The following is a 20293-nucleotide window of genomic DNA, read 5'->3' on the forward strand; positions in this document are numbered from 1 at the left end:
GGTGAGTGCTGAGGACAGAAAGGACATAAATAAATTGAACAAAATTTTAGGATGCTATAGATCAAAGGAAGACGGCCAGAAGTTGAGCAGGAAGGTTGGGAGTAGGTGTTTGGAAACAATTCTTAGTAGGAAATTATTCTTAATGGAACACTGGGAAGCAAATAGGCCATCATAACAACTATTCAGCAATAAATTTGCCTGTAGATTAAGTACTTGGAGAAGCAGTCCTGCAGAAGTGCAGGCAGCTTTTCTGGAGGAACTAACTGGCTATTCTGGCTTTACTGTATTGCTATCAACCGTATGTGCAACACAGTGGGGAACTACATTGGGAAAAATCCCTTCTGTAGTAGGAATGTACGATTCTGTACCTTCAGCTTGCTTTGGCTTCAGTAGAGTTATGTTCTTGCAAATAACAGAAATGTATTCTTGCAAATTATAGAAACTATGTTAAAAAAAGCAAGAGAATATAAATGAAAAATATAAGAAGGTAGAATTATATACACATAGATGCAGATAAACATAAAACAAATCTGTCACATATATTACATACCTAGCTGAAAAAAAAAGTGTTCATTCTTATAATGACCTTGTAATTTCGAAATGCAAATGCATTATATAAAATAATAATATTATGATCCCCTTGAGCATAGTTTTAGAAAATGACATGAAACAGCCAAACAAAATATTTGAAGTTGTCCAGTTCTCTCTGAATACATTACATATTCTAAACCTCACGCCTGAACTGCCGGAACTGGTAGTTCCTGTTTTGAGGAAAAAAGTCATTTTAAGGCCTCTATGCAAAGAGGTTCTGAAAAATGTTATGGTAGATAATGCAGGTACGACTGTCTGCTAGAGAAGCGTTCATAAACTGCGTCCCTCTTCATTGTGAATACATTCTGTGCCCATTGCCCCTGCTTAACGAATCACTTGTTGGGGATTTGCCTTTCTGTGTTTCCCAAGGAAGTGGGGGAATGTAGTTTTTAGGAGCTGCTGGATGCTAAGTTGGAGTATGGCAAGGAGGAGATGACTACATCAGGATTTTGGCTGAAGGGTAGAGGAATTGTAAAAAGGCTTTTCCGGCGATGGGGAATGGGTGGCTCTGAGCAGGAGTGTGTAATGCTGCTGGGAGCCCTTAAGCCTAATTACTCATTTAGTATATTGAGAGCACACCTAGCTATCATGAGATTTTGGTGTTTTGCAGATGGATAGATTCACTAGATTACAAAGAACAACTACTAAATTTCAGGAATTCATTATGAAAGTACCCTATGAATAAACTGTATGAATATTAAAAAGCAAAACCAAACCGTAGAAACCACTTCTTAGAAGAACTTTCATATGCGACTGTGGTATAGTTACATAGTCTGTGCAAGTGAAGTAGAGCAAAGAGGCAGAAAATCTGGGCTGGATGTCATAAACCACTGCCCAGTTTTTCCACTTTTGCTTTTTTTATTTTCCTCTTTCCAAGGAAATAATTTGGAGATTCCTGGGGTAAATGATCTCTGGTTAAAAAAAAGGTAAAGAGACTAGATTCTCTAAAGGCAGGCATCTGGAAATAAATGTGAAGACAGCCAGCCAGTGCAGCATTTAGAGCACTTCTTTGATCTGCTGTTATCTTACATCCTTTGTTTTACTTTTCTTGGTCCAGAATAGCTCTCCTTTATTCAGACAACACACTGAAAACAATGCAGAACATGACATACTTTGACCACAAATAACTGTGTAATCATCAAAAAGAGACTCCATAATATACTTCAGCTAGCACTGTCCTTCTACCTCCATTTCAGCAGACATTCTCTATTTTGAGACAATAGAGAGAGATAAAGGCTTTGAGTCAAATGTTCATTCTATTATGCTTGATTCTCAAAGAAAACTAGATTTATGGCTGCCTGCCCATCCATCTATCTGTCTGCTTATTTATTAAGAATATTATACTTCTTGTTTTAGCTGTTGAAAGTTGTAGTATTCCTAAGTAGAAGGTATGCAAAATCCCTGTTTTATCCAGTTCTTTGAAGAAAAGGAAAAAAATAAGAACAAGTGACTTAGTCTACATTCAAAGAAAATTAAGTGGTGTTACTGATTTCCAAAAAAGTCACTGAAGAGATGGACAGATGTATTTTGTTTCAAGGGTCTGTGGGGCCTGCTGCTCTAGAGCACCACGAATTCCAAATAACATTGATACTACCTAGTCTGACAGATAAAGCAAAATCAAAGAACGCTCATGCAAAATGGCCAGAATAAAAGTTATGAATAAAACTGTTGTATCTCTGTGTTAAAATAAAGTCTGGAAAAGGAACATTATTTTGATTTCCAGGTAAAGGAGAATCCATAGGAGAGCACATGAGTGAAAAGGTTTTTGGAATGCAAGATGTATAAGCATGTTTCAAAAGAGTTGCATTGGTTTAATCTAGAGAAGACGGGAAAATAATCTGACATCTGAAGATTATTGTGAAGATGGTCATCAGTTGTCTTTTGTACCCAGTTGGGGAAGGACAAGAAAAAATTATCTTAGTTTAGAGTAAAGAAGAACAGGCTACACATTTGGAAAATCCTTCCAAGTACAAGAAGTTAAAGTTATGTTAAATACAGTCAAAGACTGGAACCAGGATACCTGGCGATGCTGGAGCATCTTCCTCCCAGGCAATTTAGAACAGATTAGACAAAAGGTTTCTGTCATCACAATGCTCTTACATCTATCTTCTTTCATAATTGTTGGCCCCACTCAATAAATAATGTGGACTATAAAGAAGTAATTTGAAAAATAAATTCAGAATGTGGAGATGAAATTGGATAGTCTGAACACGATAAATCATCAAAAATGCGGGTATCTTTTTTTGTCAATAGGTATATGCTTGTATTTTGTATGCCTTTCTATATTTTAATTTTCACTTCTTTTAATTTTGAAGTTCATATACATATAATTTCTCTTTACAGATCGTCATTAAGGATAAAGCATTTTACCTGTTCATGCAAGCAGTACTATTACTCTGCTTCCGCTACTCGATCCTCCGGGCAGGAAGCTGGTATCGGCATTGTCAATACCCTTTTTCCTTGGCTTCTGATTCTATCTAGCACATGCTCTTCAGGTATGTATAGCTTTGTAGATATTACGGGGAAATAGTGTGCATTCAAAACACATGTAGTTTCTTTTAAGTCACATATAGATAACTAGAGTTTATCGTTTGACAGAATAGCTGAAAAAGTCTGATTCCTAAACAAAACCAGAACTTTGGTGATGAATTTTACTTTCCGTGGTTAACAGCCTATTTTTACTGTGATAAGTAAAGCCTGCTAGTAATAAAAATGCAACCTAGTATCTATGCTGTGATAATGGAACCCTAAAGTGAAATTAGTTGGTGATATTAGAAAGTATCACTTCTATTTCTGCTCCAAACCTCAAGATATTTTATTTTCCTGTACTCAAAAACAACATTAAAGGAAGTGTATGGTTCATGTTACCGACATTCATGGCCTTGATTATAATGTGAATCATTTGTGTATATGCTTTTGTTAGAGCATAAAATATGTAACATAAGAGAGCAAGGGTATTGAAGGCATGAGGATCATTTGCCTATTCAGAATACGGACACAATTCAGTCTATTCAGAATACTGGCTACCATGTCTGTTCTTTCTAAGAAATTCAGTTTGCAGGCTGATGTGAAAACCATTTATATTTATTACTGTGATAATCTGTTAGCTGTTTAAGGACTTATGTGTGTATATCAAACAATAATTAAAGTCTTCAAATTAAAGTGTTTATCTTCCAGTGGTTTTTCTTGTATTGGGTCTGTGACAGGAAAGGCTGTGAACATTTGGAAATGGACATTTTATTGTACCTTCTTCCCTCAAATTGTGTTAGAAAGGTTTCAATTATTAGAAGCAGCTGTATTAAAAATGTGAATAGTGTACAGAGAATCATGTGGCTTTCACTCAGTTAACCTCCCAGAGAGGAAGATCTAAGCAAGAGAAGTAGCACCCCTTCACTTCTGTAGCTTGCTCTGTCTTGTTATCGTGATAGGGAACCAAGGGGTTCCAGTATAACATTTCTGTTCCATACTGCACTTGAATCATCTAGATTTACCTGGCTTTGGTTTACGTTGGTTTTTTTTAAAAGTAGGAGACATCTACTTGTGCTATTTGAGAATTAACTTAGAAAGAGACCACCAAAGTCTTAAAACCTTTATAATACAAGCCAGTCTGGAGAAAGATTGTTGTCAACTTGAATGGAATTATTCAGGAATATGAATCACATACCACTGCACCTTTATATTAATACAGTTTATAGAGAAGAAAAACAGTATAGGTCAGAGCAGCTTTTGGAGGAACATGTCTAGGAAATAACTTTAGAATGTTTAACTCACACTTTTTTACAAGGATAGGAAAATATAATTCCTGGATAGAAGTGAAATACTGCTTTAAAAAGGCCTCTGAAAGTTGAGTGACTTGACTTTTCATGAAACTCAAAGAAGTAGCTTATGATCCAAGATGTTTCGTGAAGAGCGAATCATAGTTCTAAATTATGAGATGCCTTAATGAATTGAACAAATTGAGAAAAATGAAAGAACTCCTAAGGCTCCTTTTACTTACAATTGAAATCTAAGGTTGACTGGTTTTACTTCTCAGAACTTGCTTTTCAACACGTATATTAATTTAATAATTTTTGTAATTGAACATTCACATTTATATTTATAGTTTGAAGTTATAAAATGCAAACTATATTTTCAGCTTTCCTATTTAATATTTTATCTAACAGTTTAGAAATAATTTTTGCTGACTAAAGAAAATATTTACTTAACCAGAGGGGTTTTATTATGACGAGAAATTTAGTTTTCCTGCATCTCTTCAGAGGCCCGATGCAGCTACTACAGAAATCAGCCCCCAGCAAGGTGCCTGTGTCTATTTTGGGTAGTATAATACTCAGAAAAATGTAGAGCTAATAATATAGGAGGACCTACCCCCAATTTTCAAAGGTGCCAGTGAATTTACCATTTAACAGTTTTGAAAATATTACTTACAGATTAAATAAGGACATTTGGAAACAGTAAGAATAGTTAAAGAGTGGTTAGGAAGAAAAAGAATATATGCAGTTTGATTAAGTGAGGTAAACAACCATGTACAAGGAAACTGGAATGATATTTATTTAAGTTGGCAGGAGAATGTATAATTGGAGGTGGAATTGGGAAAACATGGTGTGCAGTTATTCTGAGTTATTCTATTTTAGCAGACGTAATAATGTTTTAAAGTGGTGGTAATCCCCTTATTTAACATAGCTGCAACTGGACTGGACAAAGTAGTAGAAACTGTACTTCAGAAACACAAGCTTATGGTTGGATATAGGTTGGAAAGTTTAAGTGTTAGCCTTTAAGAGTGCAGAAGTTTTCCGGCCTATTTTGAGAAACAAGTAAGAAAATGTCAGAATTCAGAAAATATTCTCTGTGGAGTGCTAGAAAGTGTATTTGTGTGTAGTTTTGGGCTCTCCAAACTAGTATTGTGATGTGCAGTGACAGTATAAAGAGATGGCTCCTTTCTTAATGCAGTTCGTGTGTGTGTTAATTCGTATAGCCCAGTTTGCCATCTACGTTGGCCAAAGCACAGAGAGTTAACTCATCTGGGATGCTTTTGGCTGCTGCTTTGAGTGGTTGTGTAGATGGATTTTGTTGCTGGTGTGTATGTGTCCCATGAGTGCAAGGACAAAATATATGGACAATTTGAGGAGTCCATTAGATGGTATCAGCAGACTACTACTTGAAGCACCCTCCTGTCCACTCTCCTCAGGGCATTAAATAGCGATGTAAGTACAAACATTCATCAGTTCATTATTTCCATCGTACCACAGAGATGGAAATAATGCAGTATATGTACTGTGTGATTCATTTAACATTATATGTAATAGTATAATTAATTTCATGCAGTAAATTAAGTCTCCTTATGACCATTAGCAAAATACAGTTTGAGTTAACATACTAGATATATCTCTTTATAGATGGATAAAGGAGTCCTAAGTTACTGGCGTTTAAAATTTTCTCTAGGGTGATTCTTCAGAGAGCAACACATCCCATAGTAGCATTTCCTTTTTCCAAGAGGAAACATACAGTAGGGGAGGGAGGGAGAAGACTTCCCTTGCACAGAAATCTATTTATTTCTGAATTCCACAAGTAAAGCTATAGTTATAATTTAAGACAGTGTCTGTTATTCAGTGTCCTGAAAGCTGTGATTCTGAGTTTCTGGGACATATCCATTACCAGGGTCCGCTTCTATTGGCAGGGAAGGCTGATGGAGCCAAGAGGAGCGTGATTCCCCGCACAAGCTGCTGCCCAAGCACCCAGCAAGGGATCAAAGATTCATCAGCAATATGGCGTGTCTTTGATTCATGTGTTTTAAAGTCCAGGGCCTGAAAAGACCTATTTATTGCTTGCATGCTCCCTGCAGGGACCTTGATAGTGACTGGCTTTGTGTTGAATGCCTTCTGTATTTATAGCCCCGATAGCAGTGACTGTATTTTCAGTACTGTGTTGTACATAGCACTGACTGACTTGTTGGTCTTGTGGCTCTTCTCTCTCTTACTCTGTAGCAAGCTATCTGGCTTATTAGAAACAATAAACACCAGATATAGATTCCGTTCTACAACTGACTGCAGAAGCAACTGTACCATTACAAATCGGTGACAGAGCCTTCTGTATCTACAACTTCACAGAAAGGGTGAGGGGGCTAGCGGTTCAGTGTCAACTATCAGTGCCTCAGCACTTTCATTTGCTATTTCAAATTCAGACTGGAGTAGTATGTGTAATCTCCTAACCAATCACTAATCCTCAGGGATTTTGAACTGCCAGCCTGCAAGATGTCTATTTTTACACAGGGGTCCGTGCAGCAGAGAAAAGATATTAGATTCCTCATAGGAACACTGGGCTACATTAGAGAGCTGCCCTTCAGTCTTTCTCCTGAACCAGGCAGGAATTTCCTATCGGTTTTGTGTTCCCCCTGCCTCCTCCCTGAAAAAGTAGCTGTCATCACAGCCTGTCTCTGAAGATGAAGGACTGAAGAGTAGTACCGCAACAGGTGATGGATTTAGTTCACACAGGTCTAAAACTTTGTGATCAGTAGTGCTCAGAGTTCCAAAAACAGCAACGTGGATTTGAAACACTTCGTTATGGTTTTGCTGCTACACATTGTAGTAGCAAGAGCTTTTTACTTCCTGGAGGAGAGATCTGAGACAGTAACAGGTCAATTAAATCAGCTTCTAGGTCATCTTTTAAGATCAGTGAAAACATCTCAGCATTTACAGTCTCTCAGATAACATTCTGTACTTTATCTGTGTTGTGCACAAAGTTGACTGAAACCACTGCCTTGCAACTACCTGGTACATGCCGCATCAGATGTCTACGGTACACAAAGAAGTCCTCTCCTCATAAAACTCTGAACAAACGATACTCAGTACAGTGTCATCTTCATACTTTAATGTACCAAGGGTCTGGGTGACAGGCAGAGACAGGTCTGTTCAGAGAGAGGGATTTGCTCACATTCAAAATCTGTGATGCTCACGGGATGCTTTGTCTCCATGTAAACATCTCAGAGTCAGGACCCTCTGCCTTGAATAAAAAGTACATTTGGTTTTGTTTTTCAGGGACATACCAAGCAAGTGCCGATAGTCAATGTGATAATTAATTGTATGTTTTGTCAACAAGCCAGTGAGGGGCAAGACCATCTTCAGGAACTTCTATGTGACATATGGCTCTGCATTAAGCCAGTCAGAACCAGGCAATGCTTGGGGTTAGAGCTGGTCGTGTTAGAGGCTCTGAGCCTTTCTCCTTCAGCATATCTCACCGTCGTAGCGGGGAGTCAACAGCAATGACCTGTCTTCCAGAGTTATGTTTGTCAAATGGGGACTCCTAAACGTGTGCTTGTCCATAACAGACACGAATAGGTGCCCTGTTCTAACTACAGGGATGCTGAGAGCTCTTGAAATAATGTTTTGTTTACCTCTTTAATAACATCGGGTTTGTATGCCTTTTTTTTTTTAACCTTTCTTTGTGTCTTGTGAAACTTTCAGTACAATCTTTTTACCTGCTTAGCCAAACATGCTCTTCTGAAATAATAACCAGATCCTGCAGCCAAACCCAGTATGATTATAGCAGATTGACTGGGCGTTGCCTAGGTGAAATCTGCTGACAGAAGCTATTTTGCAACAGATCATTTTGTGTCAAATAGAGTCACTTTAACTAGAGTTACTCACAAACCTAAATGAAAAGACTTTCTGTTTGAGTATCCTAGCATCGTCAGTCTCCCTTAACCTCTTCTACTTCAGTAGTACGGGACTGTTTAATAGCTTTGACACTAACTGGAGTTGACATAATTTCTCTAGAAGTGCATTTTTCTGCAATAGCTGCTTATCTTCGTCTGTACAGGGATACAGTGTACCTTACGTTGTAGTAAGTTTTCTGAAAGGCCTTTGTTTATATTTTTACCTAAGAATGGAGACCTGTCTTACCTATTCGTACAATTTTTTACTAATAGAAACTGGGCTTTCCTGTCTGTCTGAGAAATATTCCTGTGCCTTGTAAAACACATAGCAGGGAAAATGGGAGCGTACTGCATGGGTTATGAATCTCCTGCTGAAATAATAGGAAAGTCTCACAAGCTTCTGTTTTAGTTATGATGTTAACTGTGCCCACTTACGGTCTACTGCCAAACTCTAGAAACAATGCCCTCCTCCTTTAGAGGAAGCTTGAACTACTTCATCTTTGGTTTTCTACTTCAGTTTTTAGATAAAGTTTACACTGGTTCCTTGAGCTTTAGTTCTTAGCAAGTAATTTTCTTAGAACGGGGCTGATTTCTGTGGGTTGGCAGATTCTCTTCTCTTCATTTCCACTCCCTACTATTCTTTTAGATTCTGCTTGCAGAAAGACCAGCAGGGTTTTAAGAGCACAATATGCATGACTGCATCTTTTCCTCTAATGCATCTTCCCTAACAGTGGGAAAGAATGGCTCTCTCAGAATGTGCTCATCTAAGCTTCCAGTTCCCCAGGATCTTGGAAGGACTTCTGTGCAATAGCAGCTTCAGCATCTGCCACAGATAGCAGGCAAACTGGTGGTTGATTGGCAGAGCTAAGAAGAAATAGATTTCCAGCACAGGGGCAATGGACTCTTCTTCAGAGGCTTTAATTACAGCACCCCTCTAACACTTCAAAACAGCAATAAATGTTTTAAAATCACCCACAAAAATGTTGGAGAGGGATCAACTTTTCACCTTCTCCATCAGTAAAAAAGGAGGGTGCATCAGATTAAGCTGGCAGTAGGCAGGCTCAAAGCAAATAATACCATAAATTATATTGTTTTGTATGTTCATGGGTAATATAACCATGCCATTCTTTGCCTAAAGAAGGTATGGATGAAAGAAGTTCACATGGATCTCAGGAGAGGCTGCACAAGACCTTGGAAGACAGATGTAGTAAAGGTCACTGACTAGACAAACCACATCAGGCTCAGGAAACCCCCCCGAGCTAAAACAAAGTTGGATGCTGGAACCCATGGGCATTATCAGATGTGCTTGTCCTGGTCCCGCTGTTTTCCGAGAGAGTACCTGGGTAAGAATTGGCTCATGCCTGCTGTTGGAGATAGGTAAATGGGCCAAGTGCATGCCTGGCCTGAACCAGTCTAACCTCTCTTGTATTCTTAAAATAAGGTTTATTTACGAATCTTGGCCTACTCGCAGTCTTTGCAAAAATGAAACAAAAATAATTTCAGGACCTTCCCCTCTTCAGATTCAACCAACTACAGCCAACCTTCGTCAGGCATTCTCATTCTTTTTACCGCACTGTCAGCTTTGCTTACTACATAGTCTGTGGTATGTCAAAGATTTTATGACATATGTTAATGAAATGCCTCCACCTCACCTCTTTTTCCTCACTTCATCATGCCCTTACATAAACCAAAATTCATTCATCTTTATCTTTTTAGAAACTTGTTGCTACCACTGTAATTCTGAGCAGTGACTTTTCTTGTTCCTTATGCTGGCCTTCAGATTCTCTCTATTACAGAGGAGAAATCTTTGAGCCCACCAAAGAAAAGCACAAGGAAATGAATAGAAAATCCATGGGATAGTGTTGTTTACATCACAGTACTTTGGGAGGAGGAATTTCATTCCGATCCTTGTTAAGTGAATAAGTCAAATCTACAAATCTGTAATGCCAAATCTATAAGTCATGTACCAAAATTCAGCAAGCCAGGATCACAACCTTTGGACATTCTCAGAAATAACTTTCCTTCTCCTTCTTTCAACTTGGGGAGTTGTCCTGACAGTAGGTTTATCCTCCTAAGTCACTTAGCAGGGACAAGGAAATTCAATGGGAAGTCTCTATATTTAGCAGAGATTAAGGTGGTCAATGCTTACGTTCAGTTCTCTGGTTAGCTTAGAGTCCTTCCAGTTTTCAGTAGATAGGCATAGGTGAACGCAGCTAGAGCTCGAGGAGGAGAGGAATAGGAAGGGATGGAGGTACACGGGAGGATCTAGAGCCCTTCATAGCATCCTTTCACCCTCTGCCTCCTGCTGCTGGTAAATCTGCACCTGAAGAGCCAGTGCTTAAAAAAAAAAAAAAAGCCTCTCCTGTTTGGCTTTTTACTTTTAACACCTCAGGTGTTGAGCAAATGAAGGCAAACCTCTGTGCCAGGGCTCTGTCTCTTTAACTTTGTATGTACACCAGCAGGCACAGTAGGAACCCATTCTGTTTTGAACATACTATAGCATAAATGGCTGATAAATCAGAAAGGAAGGAATCCACATTTTCTATTACTCCTGTGGCCTCCTGGAGTGATTAATATGTTTAATGAGTTCTATATGGATGCTTTATTTAATTTAAATGTTTCTTTTTTAACAAGACCACTTAAAATTAAGTATGGAAGTAGGGCAGCTGGTACTAAGGTTAAATTTACTGTAGTATTTTAAAATAACACAATAAAAATACTATGCAACACATTTTTTGATGCCAGAGTTTTAGAGAAAGTCAAACCACTGAAGGGGTGGAAGTCACTGGCAGAGCAGTTGGACCTATAACCTACAGAATGCTGAACCTGCTTCCGATAGCTTTTTTTTTTTCTCTTTTAATGTGCTCATCTACTTTATAATAACGACTAGTATGTTCAAAATTGAAAAAATTCACTGGAAGATGAAAAAGCAGGCAATTCCATTTTTTCTCATCGGGTCCATGAATAAAAACTGTTACGAGGATGAGATGTACTAGTACTAAAGTCTTGATGGTGGTGCTGACCAGAAACAATCACTTCAGTTCACCAACTAGCAGTGATTAGTCCTTGTTGAATAAATCAGCTTTCAGTGCAGTATGTTCTGATAATTTTTTTTTCTTACATGTTATGTACATCCACGGTTATTTAATTTAACTGATGAAATATGAAGTGCTCTTTTGCTACATTTTAATTGAATTCCATTTTCCATCTACACACAGTTTACGAACTGTAATTGGAAGGCTGAATCATGTGGTAAAGAAAAGCCATTAAATTTTCTATCGTAAAATGTAAAACTTGAAGAATCAGAGGTTAGTTATATCGATGATTAAATAAAGATTGTACAGGCATGAAATAACAATCTGGATAGCAAAAAGAACCGTTATTTTGTAAAGAGGGTATATTTAGTTGAATAAGGGCCTTTAAAATGAAAGGAAAAAAAAAGCAAAGCAAATGTAAAACCAGATCAAAACAGACCGCGTAAGACAAGGTCTTTCTCTTTTCTGTTTTCAAAGGTAGCTAGAATTGATAATTGGACTCAGAGACGCAAACCAAGCCACCCAGCCTGCTGGTAACACACGCTTGTAGTTCTGGGTCCTAAACAAACACAATATGGGCCTTGCAAGTGCTTTAGAAAGCCCTGGCTAATAATCAGTTGTCCAGGAGTCCCCTCTGACCTGCGCCGGCCCTCCTTCGCCTTGGAACAAAACCCCGGCAGCCGCTGCTGGTACGAGCCGTGGTGGCGCAGAAGCCGCAGCCCTCGCCGCTGCCTCTGCCTCCCCTGGTCGCTCCCTGCGCGCAGCGAGGGAAACCTGCCTCCGCAACCTGGGGTCAGAGCAAATTAAAGCAAGCTGGGCAGCTCAGTTACCGGGACCTGCCTCAGAATAAGGTAGAAGGAGATGACCTGGGGTTAGAGGACCCTGACTATCAAGTGTGTTGCCTTGACAAATAGTAATTGCTTGACAATTGCTCTGGGCTTGGAAAACATATGTTATCGTGTTCATGCTGTATCCACTGATAGAGGTTGTTTTCATTACACGTACTGCATATTTCTAACTCCACAGAACCTACTGATGTGTGAAAACATAGATAAGTTCAAACCAGAGGTCTCCAACTTGAAAGTCTGGAACTTGAAAGTCTCTCCTTTGTTCGAGTTACTCCTTTTGGCTAGCGGATGTCTGTCTTTAACTCGAGAATCGGTCTATGTCCAGCATCTACAGTGGTCTTTGAAATGCCTTTTTTTTTTTTTTTTTTTTTTTGAATGGTGTCTTTGTTAGGGCTGGAGAAGTTTCAATGAAAGAATATCTCGGTTTTGTGCTTGGTGAAGGCTATCGTATTAATTATCTCCTTGTACAGGTTTCAGCATTAAGGCTGTTGGACACATTAAAGAGCAGTCCCCCCTCACAGCTTGGTGTTTAAGGCACGTGCAGAAGTTCAGCATTGATTACATGTTTTATACTCTGTAAGAACTTAAATTTTTTGGTCTGTACTGTAACAGAACTTCCTTTTGACCTACTGTCTACAGTTACTGTTTCTTCCCCATTCAGCAAAAGTTTTAGTGATAATATAAACATAAGCCTCTTTCAGTTGAAAAAGATTTTATTTTCTTTGAAATAAAGTACTCCTTTTTCTGAAAAGCTGCTGAGTCTCTCCCTGAAATAATCTTATCTTTTTATGTTTTTCCTTATACCTTAACACGTGTCTGCTTAAGCACTGAGAAACTTCTCAGTGCAAGAAAGGCTGTAAAGAGGTGTAAAAGATGATAGGAAATTTTGGCAGGGGGATATAGATTGCTAAAATAAAAAAAGGGAAGGGGAGGCAGCATGCGATGTATAGCACTTGTATGGGCTCAAGCGGTTCGAGAGGTGTATGCTTGCTGTATTAACGCAAAGGGGGCAGGAGTCTGTCAGGGGTCAGTACATGGTCACTCATGACCTCAGGGCCATAGAGAGGTAGAATCCTTCTGACATGATTTGCAAGAGAATGTGTGGGCTTTGATTCATTCATTTACACAGCATCAGAAGTTAAATAGGATGCTGCTTTCTTATTTGGTGAAGACTTCAGTCATCCAGCTCAGCATCTTCCATTAAACTTATCTTTCCCTCCATTTTCGGGTGCCTCTTGCGTACTTCCAGCAGGCTCTCCCTCTAGAATGATGAATCTTAACGCATGCGAAAAGGGCAGTTTTGCTACTACTTGTGAATTTGTTGTCATATGACACAACCTGTCATTATTTTAATTCTTGCTTTCAAATGAAATGTCTGCCAGTCTGTATGCTGAAATTGTGTATTACTAACAACTACGACAAAAATACCTAGATGTAATACACAGCTTTTTATCTATAGATCTCAACCTGCAATGAGACTTTGTTCCTTTTAAAACTCACAGCACTGAGGTAGAAGCAGCTGAGGCAAGATTAAACCCCATTTATAGCTTCTCACCGCTGGGTCGCTTGACTGATGATACTGTAATGCTAGAGCTCTTCCAGTGCCAGCGTGCCCCTGACTCACAGCCCAGCATCTGTGCAGAGCTTTGTGCAAATTCTCCCACCGCACCCAAAACTTCCCCTTTTCCAACAGGAGGAGGCTTGTGGCTTCCTTCCACAATTCCTACAGAAGGATCCTTGCCTGGGGTGACATACGAGGCTTTCAGGGCCCTTTCCCAGTCAGGTCTTTGTATCTCATTTGAAGAGTGTGGGAGACTGGTGAGGATTTTGATCACCGTCATTTTTGGTTCTTTTATGTGGAGGTAGGATACAACATGACAACTCCTTTAAGGGAGATCTTCCTCGCTGGATTAGGTTTTTGACATTCTGGAGGCACTGCTGAATTCTGGAGGCACCTTGCCTCTGGAACTATGACTTCTGTATTTTGAAAAGACAAATACGCGTGTGAGCAAAATGTTGCTGAACACGTACTTCAGACCTTGGGTTGGTTTAGACTTTTTATAACCTTACTATATGTAGCCTTGGGACATCTGTAAGCATTATTTTGTCTCTTATATTCAGGGAGAGGGAGGACAGTTTTAATTGTCCCTCTCTTAGAATCGAAAAGCCATTGGCGAAATTCTGAGTTGGGGACAGGATTACGGCCCTCGTTTAAACTCCAACTCCAAACCTTGGCCAAAACACCATCCATCTTCCACCTCGATACGGATTTAACATCAGCTGTATGATTAAACTTGAAATGTCTGTAGGAACAGTAACTAGCAGTCTGCGCTCGGACAGTGGGATGAAAAAGAGAGCAATTATATTCTTCAAGGTGTTAATCCAGTTTATTTAAGCATGTTCAGGAAATTATGGCAAGTCACCTGATCTCTCGTGTCATTTATTTACAGGTCTACTTTACCTGTAGTGCTGAGCTATCGCGAAAGTTTGTTTTTTACGACTTGTGGCAAGCGTGAAGCTTTCAAAACCATGTGTCAAAGGTAAGTTAGTTCAATAATATTCTTATTTGTATATGCCCCTGAAAACACCGTACATTTACAGGGGAAGTTTTCATCACTTAATCGAAGGCTCAGCTCTGGCGATAAGTCACAGTCCTGAGTGAAGGATGTTGAGAATTAGTGTGTGCTCCCGCAGGGAGCTCAGAGAGAGATTTTCTCCCCGCGGTCCCCAATACACTGAGGAAGCGTGTGTCTTGCACCAGCTCCTAAAATAGTGCAGCCTCATCCTTTCCTTACACCAGCTCTTAAAATAGTGCAGCCTCATCCTTTCCTTACAGCTCACAGGGCAGGGGTGGGGAGCGAAGGTGAAAGGATAGTAGTCCAGATCCTCCTTCCCATTTTGGGTCTGGTTTTCCCTGTTGAGTGAAGGGAGCATTAATTGTGCATGACCATTATGGGAAAGGACCCTTTGCTCTCAGCCTACGCAGTTCTTCTGACACAGGCCAGGTTTAATCTAGCCTGTGTTAGGAGAAACTAAGTACCCTTACAGGGTTATAATGAGCTTCCCCCTCATTTTCATTTTCCCTCAGTGGTATGTAAATCATTGCTTGTAAGGGATAAAAATCCAAAGGAGTTACGAAACTGAAGTGATTGCACTAATGTGGAGCTCCTTCTAGTTAGTCTGCAGTGTTCATCGCACTGTTTAGTGTTGTAAAACTAAAATGAAATAAACTCTGGATCAAAAGAGACTATCTAATATTACTCTAACCAACTAATAAAACTGACAAACTGAAGTAGATTACTAAAGAAATCTTTACAAGCAAGGATAGACAATGTGCAAGTCAGGAAATGGGTTTGTTGGAGTTTCACATGTGGGTAGGGATTTAAAAGTTATCCAGATATAGTAGTTCACAGATTTAACTTGGAAAGACTACCAAAATTAATATTTAGTCAGTAGTTGTGACAGCCAATCAGTACACTGTCATACAGTGGAATCTTTGTGAAATTTATTATTTTATAAGAAAGGATGTTCATGCACATACCACGTTCAGGCAGAAACAAGGCTACTGAGAGTCCTGAAAAGGTACAGTGGTTTCGATATTCTGTTTTGCCAGCTAGTGTTGCCTAGTTTCCGGTGTATTTATTTTTTACTTCTTTGTGCAGTCTAAAGAGCATATTTCTCATCTGATGAACGACTACTGATTTCCTGATTTCCATTCTTCTTCTATAAAAGATCTATTTGTAGCTGTAATCCATGCTGAGAGCACTTTTAGTCGGTGCTAGGTGTATCTTGTGTACACCTTCGGTACACATTTTGAAGTAATGCCCTGATGAGCTAATATCATCTACACATATGTAGTATTCAGACTGTTAAGTGTACAGCAGAAAATATTCATGACAACTACTACAGTACTTTAAAATGTTCTGGAAAATATATTACTTTTTATGAAGCATTAATGCCAAACTTGGGAAAACAATACTTCTCATTTCCAGACACTAGAAATGAAACCTGCGTGAAGGTTTCTCCAAGAACACTATCTCTCTTCAGTTAGAAGGGTCATGCCATCACTGGCTAGCTGCTGGAAGGAAGAGAGAGTTTTCTTTTCTTTCCCACTTTCCATAAAACACCAGTTACTATAAAAGGATAGCTGGAGCTGTGCTGCTTTCTTCCTGTGCCTCGGGCTCCATTTTTAAAAACTTTTTTTCTCCCCCTGTGTCTTATCTATTGTGAATAACTACTGCACTTTCCTGCTGTTAATAGTTTTGTCATACGGCTGCAACAATATAAAATGGACATTTTGGATAACTTAAGAGCTGGGTACAGGCTTCTAAAAAGCAGTAACTGGACTTGCAGTCTTGTTAGTTATGCATGGCTGCTGCTTGTTAAAGTGCTACTGTGCAAAAGCTGAAACACTGGAACTGCCTGCTTGCAGAACCAGGAAGACTATGCCGTCTGTATTGGTTGAATTTCCAAACCCAAGTTAGTAAGAACCTTTGCAACTGAAAAGATAGAAATGTGTTTAGAGATTTAAATGAAAGCTGTAGAAATTCATAGCGCAGGCCTTTATGGTCACTGGAGAAAACGGCTTGTTATCATTAGGAATTACGAGGCTGCATTTTTTTAAACAAGCTGGGGGTGAAGGACAGTATTACGGTACAAAAAAATGAGAAAGTATCAGACACCAAATGGTACAGTCAGAATGGTCACAGATACAATACTGCAGCAGAAGTTGACTGATAATCTTTTTCAAGTGTGAAAAGGGAAAGGAGTGGTTGTTCAGATAATCGTATGCTAAATTACTCATGTATGTAATTCGAGTAATCAAAGGAAAAGCAGGCTTAGATAAATTAATAATAAACAAGCCTTATTTTTATAAAACCGAGAAAAATATTATCTTGATCTTGCAGACCTAAAAAGCCTTTGTATTGTAACATAAAATGAAGTAAAAACTGCATCCTGTATGTATCAGAATGCAGGTTTCAGCCTCCCAGTGAGCTAATATAGTTTCACTTTACTTTGTACTCTAGTAACCCAACTCTAATCTCCAGTGCTTTTTGATAGTTAAAGCCCAAGGGGCTATTAATGTGAGGAGGTGTGTATGCCTCTGCGCGCATATATATATATATATATATGTACCTCCCTTCCTTAAAGGATTAATTGAAGACATAGAGGTAATACAGGGAAAGTATGCTCCTATTTTATTTGCTGAACACTAACACCTTTACATGTGGGATATCGAACTGACATTTGTTTATCATCTCTGGGAGTGTGGCAGGTCTGCAGAATGACTAATACCAATCCCAAGGCCAGAAATTGAGAGCGAAGCGGGTCCGAGGTACACAGAAACTTAGCTCCCGCTGACGGGAGCTGGCTCCAGTTCCTGTGCCTCAATCTACAAGCCACCTCCCTACCCAAGCTGCTTTTCCAGTAACACATCTATTTTCCACCTCATGCCTCTACCCACCTTTTGTTTTCAGAAGACGGATGGTGTTGGGGTTTGCTTTATACCGTTGCCACTTTGATGTCTCTCTGTGACAAGCTCCAGAGCCGCAGAAGCAGCCTGGCAGCAGCGCTCAAGCCCCAAGAGTCACGGAACTTGGGGAGCCCTCGAGCCGCTTACGGCTCTCGGGCAGTGGCCAAGCCGTTGCTCGCAGAAGTTAGCATGCTCGAGTTGACATTGATCCCTCAAGGGACGAGCTACCAGCTAAACAAAACTGGAGCACAGGGCTAGCCAAGCATAGATTCCCTGTGCCCCCGTGTCAGGACCTGTGATCCTGTTGTAAAAGCCAGCTATGTTACCTCCTTGCCCTCCGAGACTCCCAGGGAATCCCTGAGGACATGGGGGGGGCTGGGGGAGGGGGGGGGGGGGTATTTACATCTCCTTCGTGTCTCCGTCCCAGTCTTCTTTTTCGGTTTGGGGGGTTTTTTTGTAAAAACAAGAGGCGATGGCATACTTTAAAAAGGAACATTTGTTCCCTTACGAAGGCTTACTGCAACAAAGCAAGAATAATTTGCCCCATTAATTATAGATAATGGAAAACGTGTAAGTATCTACGTGGTTAAAGAAGCGAGCGTGCTGTCACTGACGGTATCACGTCTGTTGTATACAGCCTGGAGAGGCAGATGCGCTTGAATTTTACTGGTAGGTCGGAATACATAGAAGCCAGGAGACCTGTAAAACCCAACTCTCACATATATACTGAGGGTAGAAAAGCTCATTTGCTCATGCAGAGGAAATAGAGCAAAGATACACCGCAGCAGAGAAAGCCAGCAGGACAAAGGAGATACTATTGACTCATTCCAGCCTGCCGACTTCGCAGCTCAACTCCGTTTCCTTTTAACTTCTGTAACAGTAGGAGCTCAAAGCTTCTCCGTCTATTTTCTGCACAAATACAGAAACACCCAGACTTCAAAAAAGTAATACGCTTTGAAGAAACCCAAACCATTAACGCATTCAAACCTGCGCGTACTACTAAACGGGGGCTCGCGGTTGCAGGGTGTAAGTGCTGATGTTTTAGCGATTATTTTACGCGGCCGCGTTCTGGCACACCGTTCTCGACAAGCATGTTTGTAAAACGCTTTTTGTTGGTTTTAGTGTGATACGGGTGTATTGACTGTGCCGTGGGTAAGTACTACTTCAGTATTTTCACAGACCCAAGTAAAAACCACCCACTTTTTCCCCCCCCAGCAGCACGCTGCAACAAGTTCCTAACCCTGTAACATCACACTTGTAACACCGGGGGAAGCTGTACCATGGGTGACATTTAGATTTTTGTCCTCGCTGCCTCAATCTATTTCCCATTTAAAAAAAAAAAAAAAATTAAAATTTTTAAAAATCAGCTTTTTATTGTCCACTCCGGACAATTCGGGGTTCGACCCCCCTCCCCCCCCCCAACGAAGGAGACCGGCCCCTCTCCTCCCACCTTGCCCCCCCCCCCCCCAAAAAAAAGCGGGCGGGGCGCATCGGGCTGTCACTCAAGCGACGTCACAATACGCCTGTAAACACGCGGGCGGGCGGGGGCGCCTTTTCCCACCCCCCCCACCCTCCCACCACCCCCCCCCGGCCCCGTCCGGGGCCGGGAGGGGGGTGGGAGGGTGGGGGGGGTGGGAAAAGGCGCGCCCCCGCTTCCTTCTTTACGCGCATGGTAGCGGCACGAAAGGTGGCATCACTGGGGCAGGGGATGACGTCATTCTCCCTCCGGCCAGTTACTGCCTGCGCTCGCACCGATCCGACTGGGAAAGCTTTGGGGGGGGGGGGTGGTGTTTGTTTTACGCGTGATCGTATCAACATCTCCCCCCCCCCCCTTTAAATCCCGCTCCGATCCCCCCCCCCCGCAGCGGGGTGCGGAGGAGGGAAGGGGTTTTGGGGATTGTTTTGGTTTGGGGTTGGTTTTTTTTTTGGGGGGGGGGGAGCCCCGCGTTGCGCTGGGCCGAGCGATAAACAAGTCTAACTTGCTTGGGGGGGGGGGGGTGGTGGTGACACCCCCCCCACACACACTTCCCCCTAACAAAACCCCATTTCATAGCAGCTTTTGTTCGGCGGGCAGCGGCCACCGTGTCGCGTCCCCCCCCCCCCCCCCCCAAATCCGCGGGTCCCCGTGGCGCTGACCCCCCCCCCCCAGCACTAAGCACCTCCAAACCAACCCCCCCGAGCGCCTGCCCGCTCTCCGGGGCAGCAGGCAGGTAGGCAAGCAGGCAGCCCCCCCCCCCCCCCGTAGAAAAGGCAGTAGGTAAAATGACACTTACTGTCAGAAGAGGGGGGGGGAAGCCCTCTCGGTGCAAAAGCGAAATAACCACTCGCAGGACGTTGCCAGTATAGGAGACAGCGAGGAAAAAAAATAAATATAAATAATCTTCCAGTAGCGTAGGGCGGAGGGGAGGGGGGGGGGGGAAGGGGGGAGGCTTCGCCTCTTCACCGGAGAAAAATAAAATTAAAAAAAAAAAAAATTAACCGTGCTCTCCTCCGCCCGCCCCCCCCCCCCCCCCCTCCGGGTTGCCTTTTTTTGTGCAGTTTCAGCAAAGCTGCGAGGAAGTTGGTCCTTTTGTTCCACTATTTATAGATTGCGTCAACATTGCGAAAAGGAGAAGGCGGAGCGGTGGCACTTACTCCTCGTCGGGGGGGGGGGGGCCGTGGAAGATATCGGGGTGGAGGGGCGGGGCGGGGGGGGGAC

At 41.3% G+C, this 20293-nt stretch overlaps 1 long non-coding RNA gene across 20 annotated transcripts in view; it reads right to left on the reverse strand.

Annotated features, from left to right (window-relative positions):
- The window catches only part of LOC126045241 (uncharacterized), a 107901-nt gene extending 87838 nt beyond the window's left edge, over positions 1–20063 (reverse strand). For all 20 annotated transcript variants that reach the window (XR_007507985.1, XR_007507975.1, XR_007507984.1 and 17 more), the window contains exon 1: positions 19869–20063. This is a non-coding gene — a long non-coding RNA (uncharacterized LOC126045241). The remainder of the gene's footprint in view (positions 1–19868) is intronic.
- Positions 20064–20293: the final 230 nt, after the last annotated feature.

Source organism: Accipiter gentilis, chromosome 13, assembly GCF_929443795.1.
Source record: "Accipiter gentilis chromosome 13, bAccGen1.1, whole genome shotgun sequence".
Taxonomy (NCBI): Eukaryota; Metazoa; Chordata; class Aves; order Accipitriformes; family Accipitridae; genus Astur; species Astur gentilis.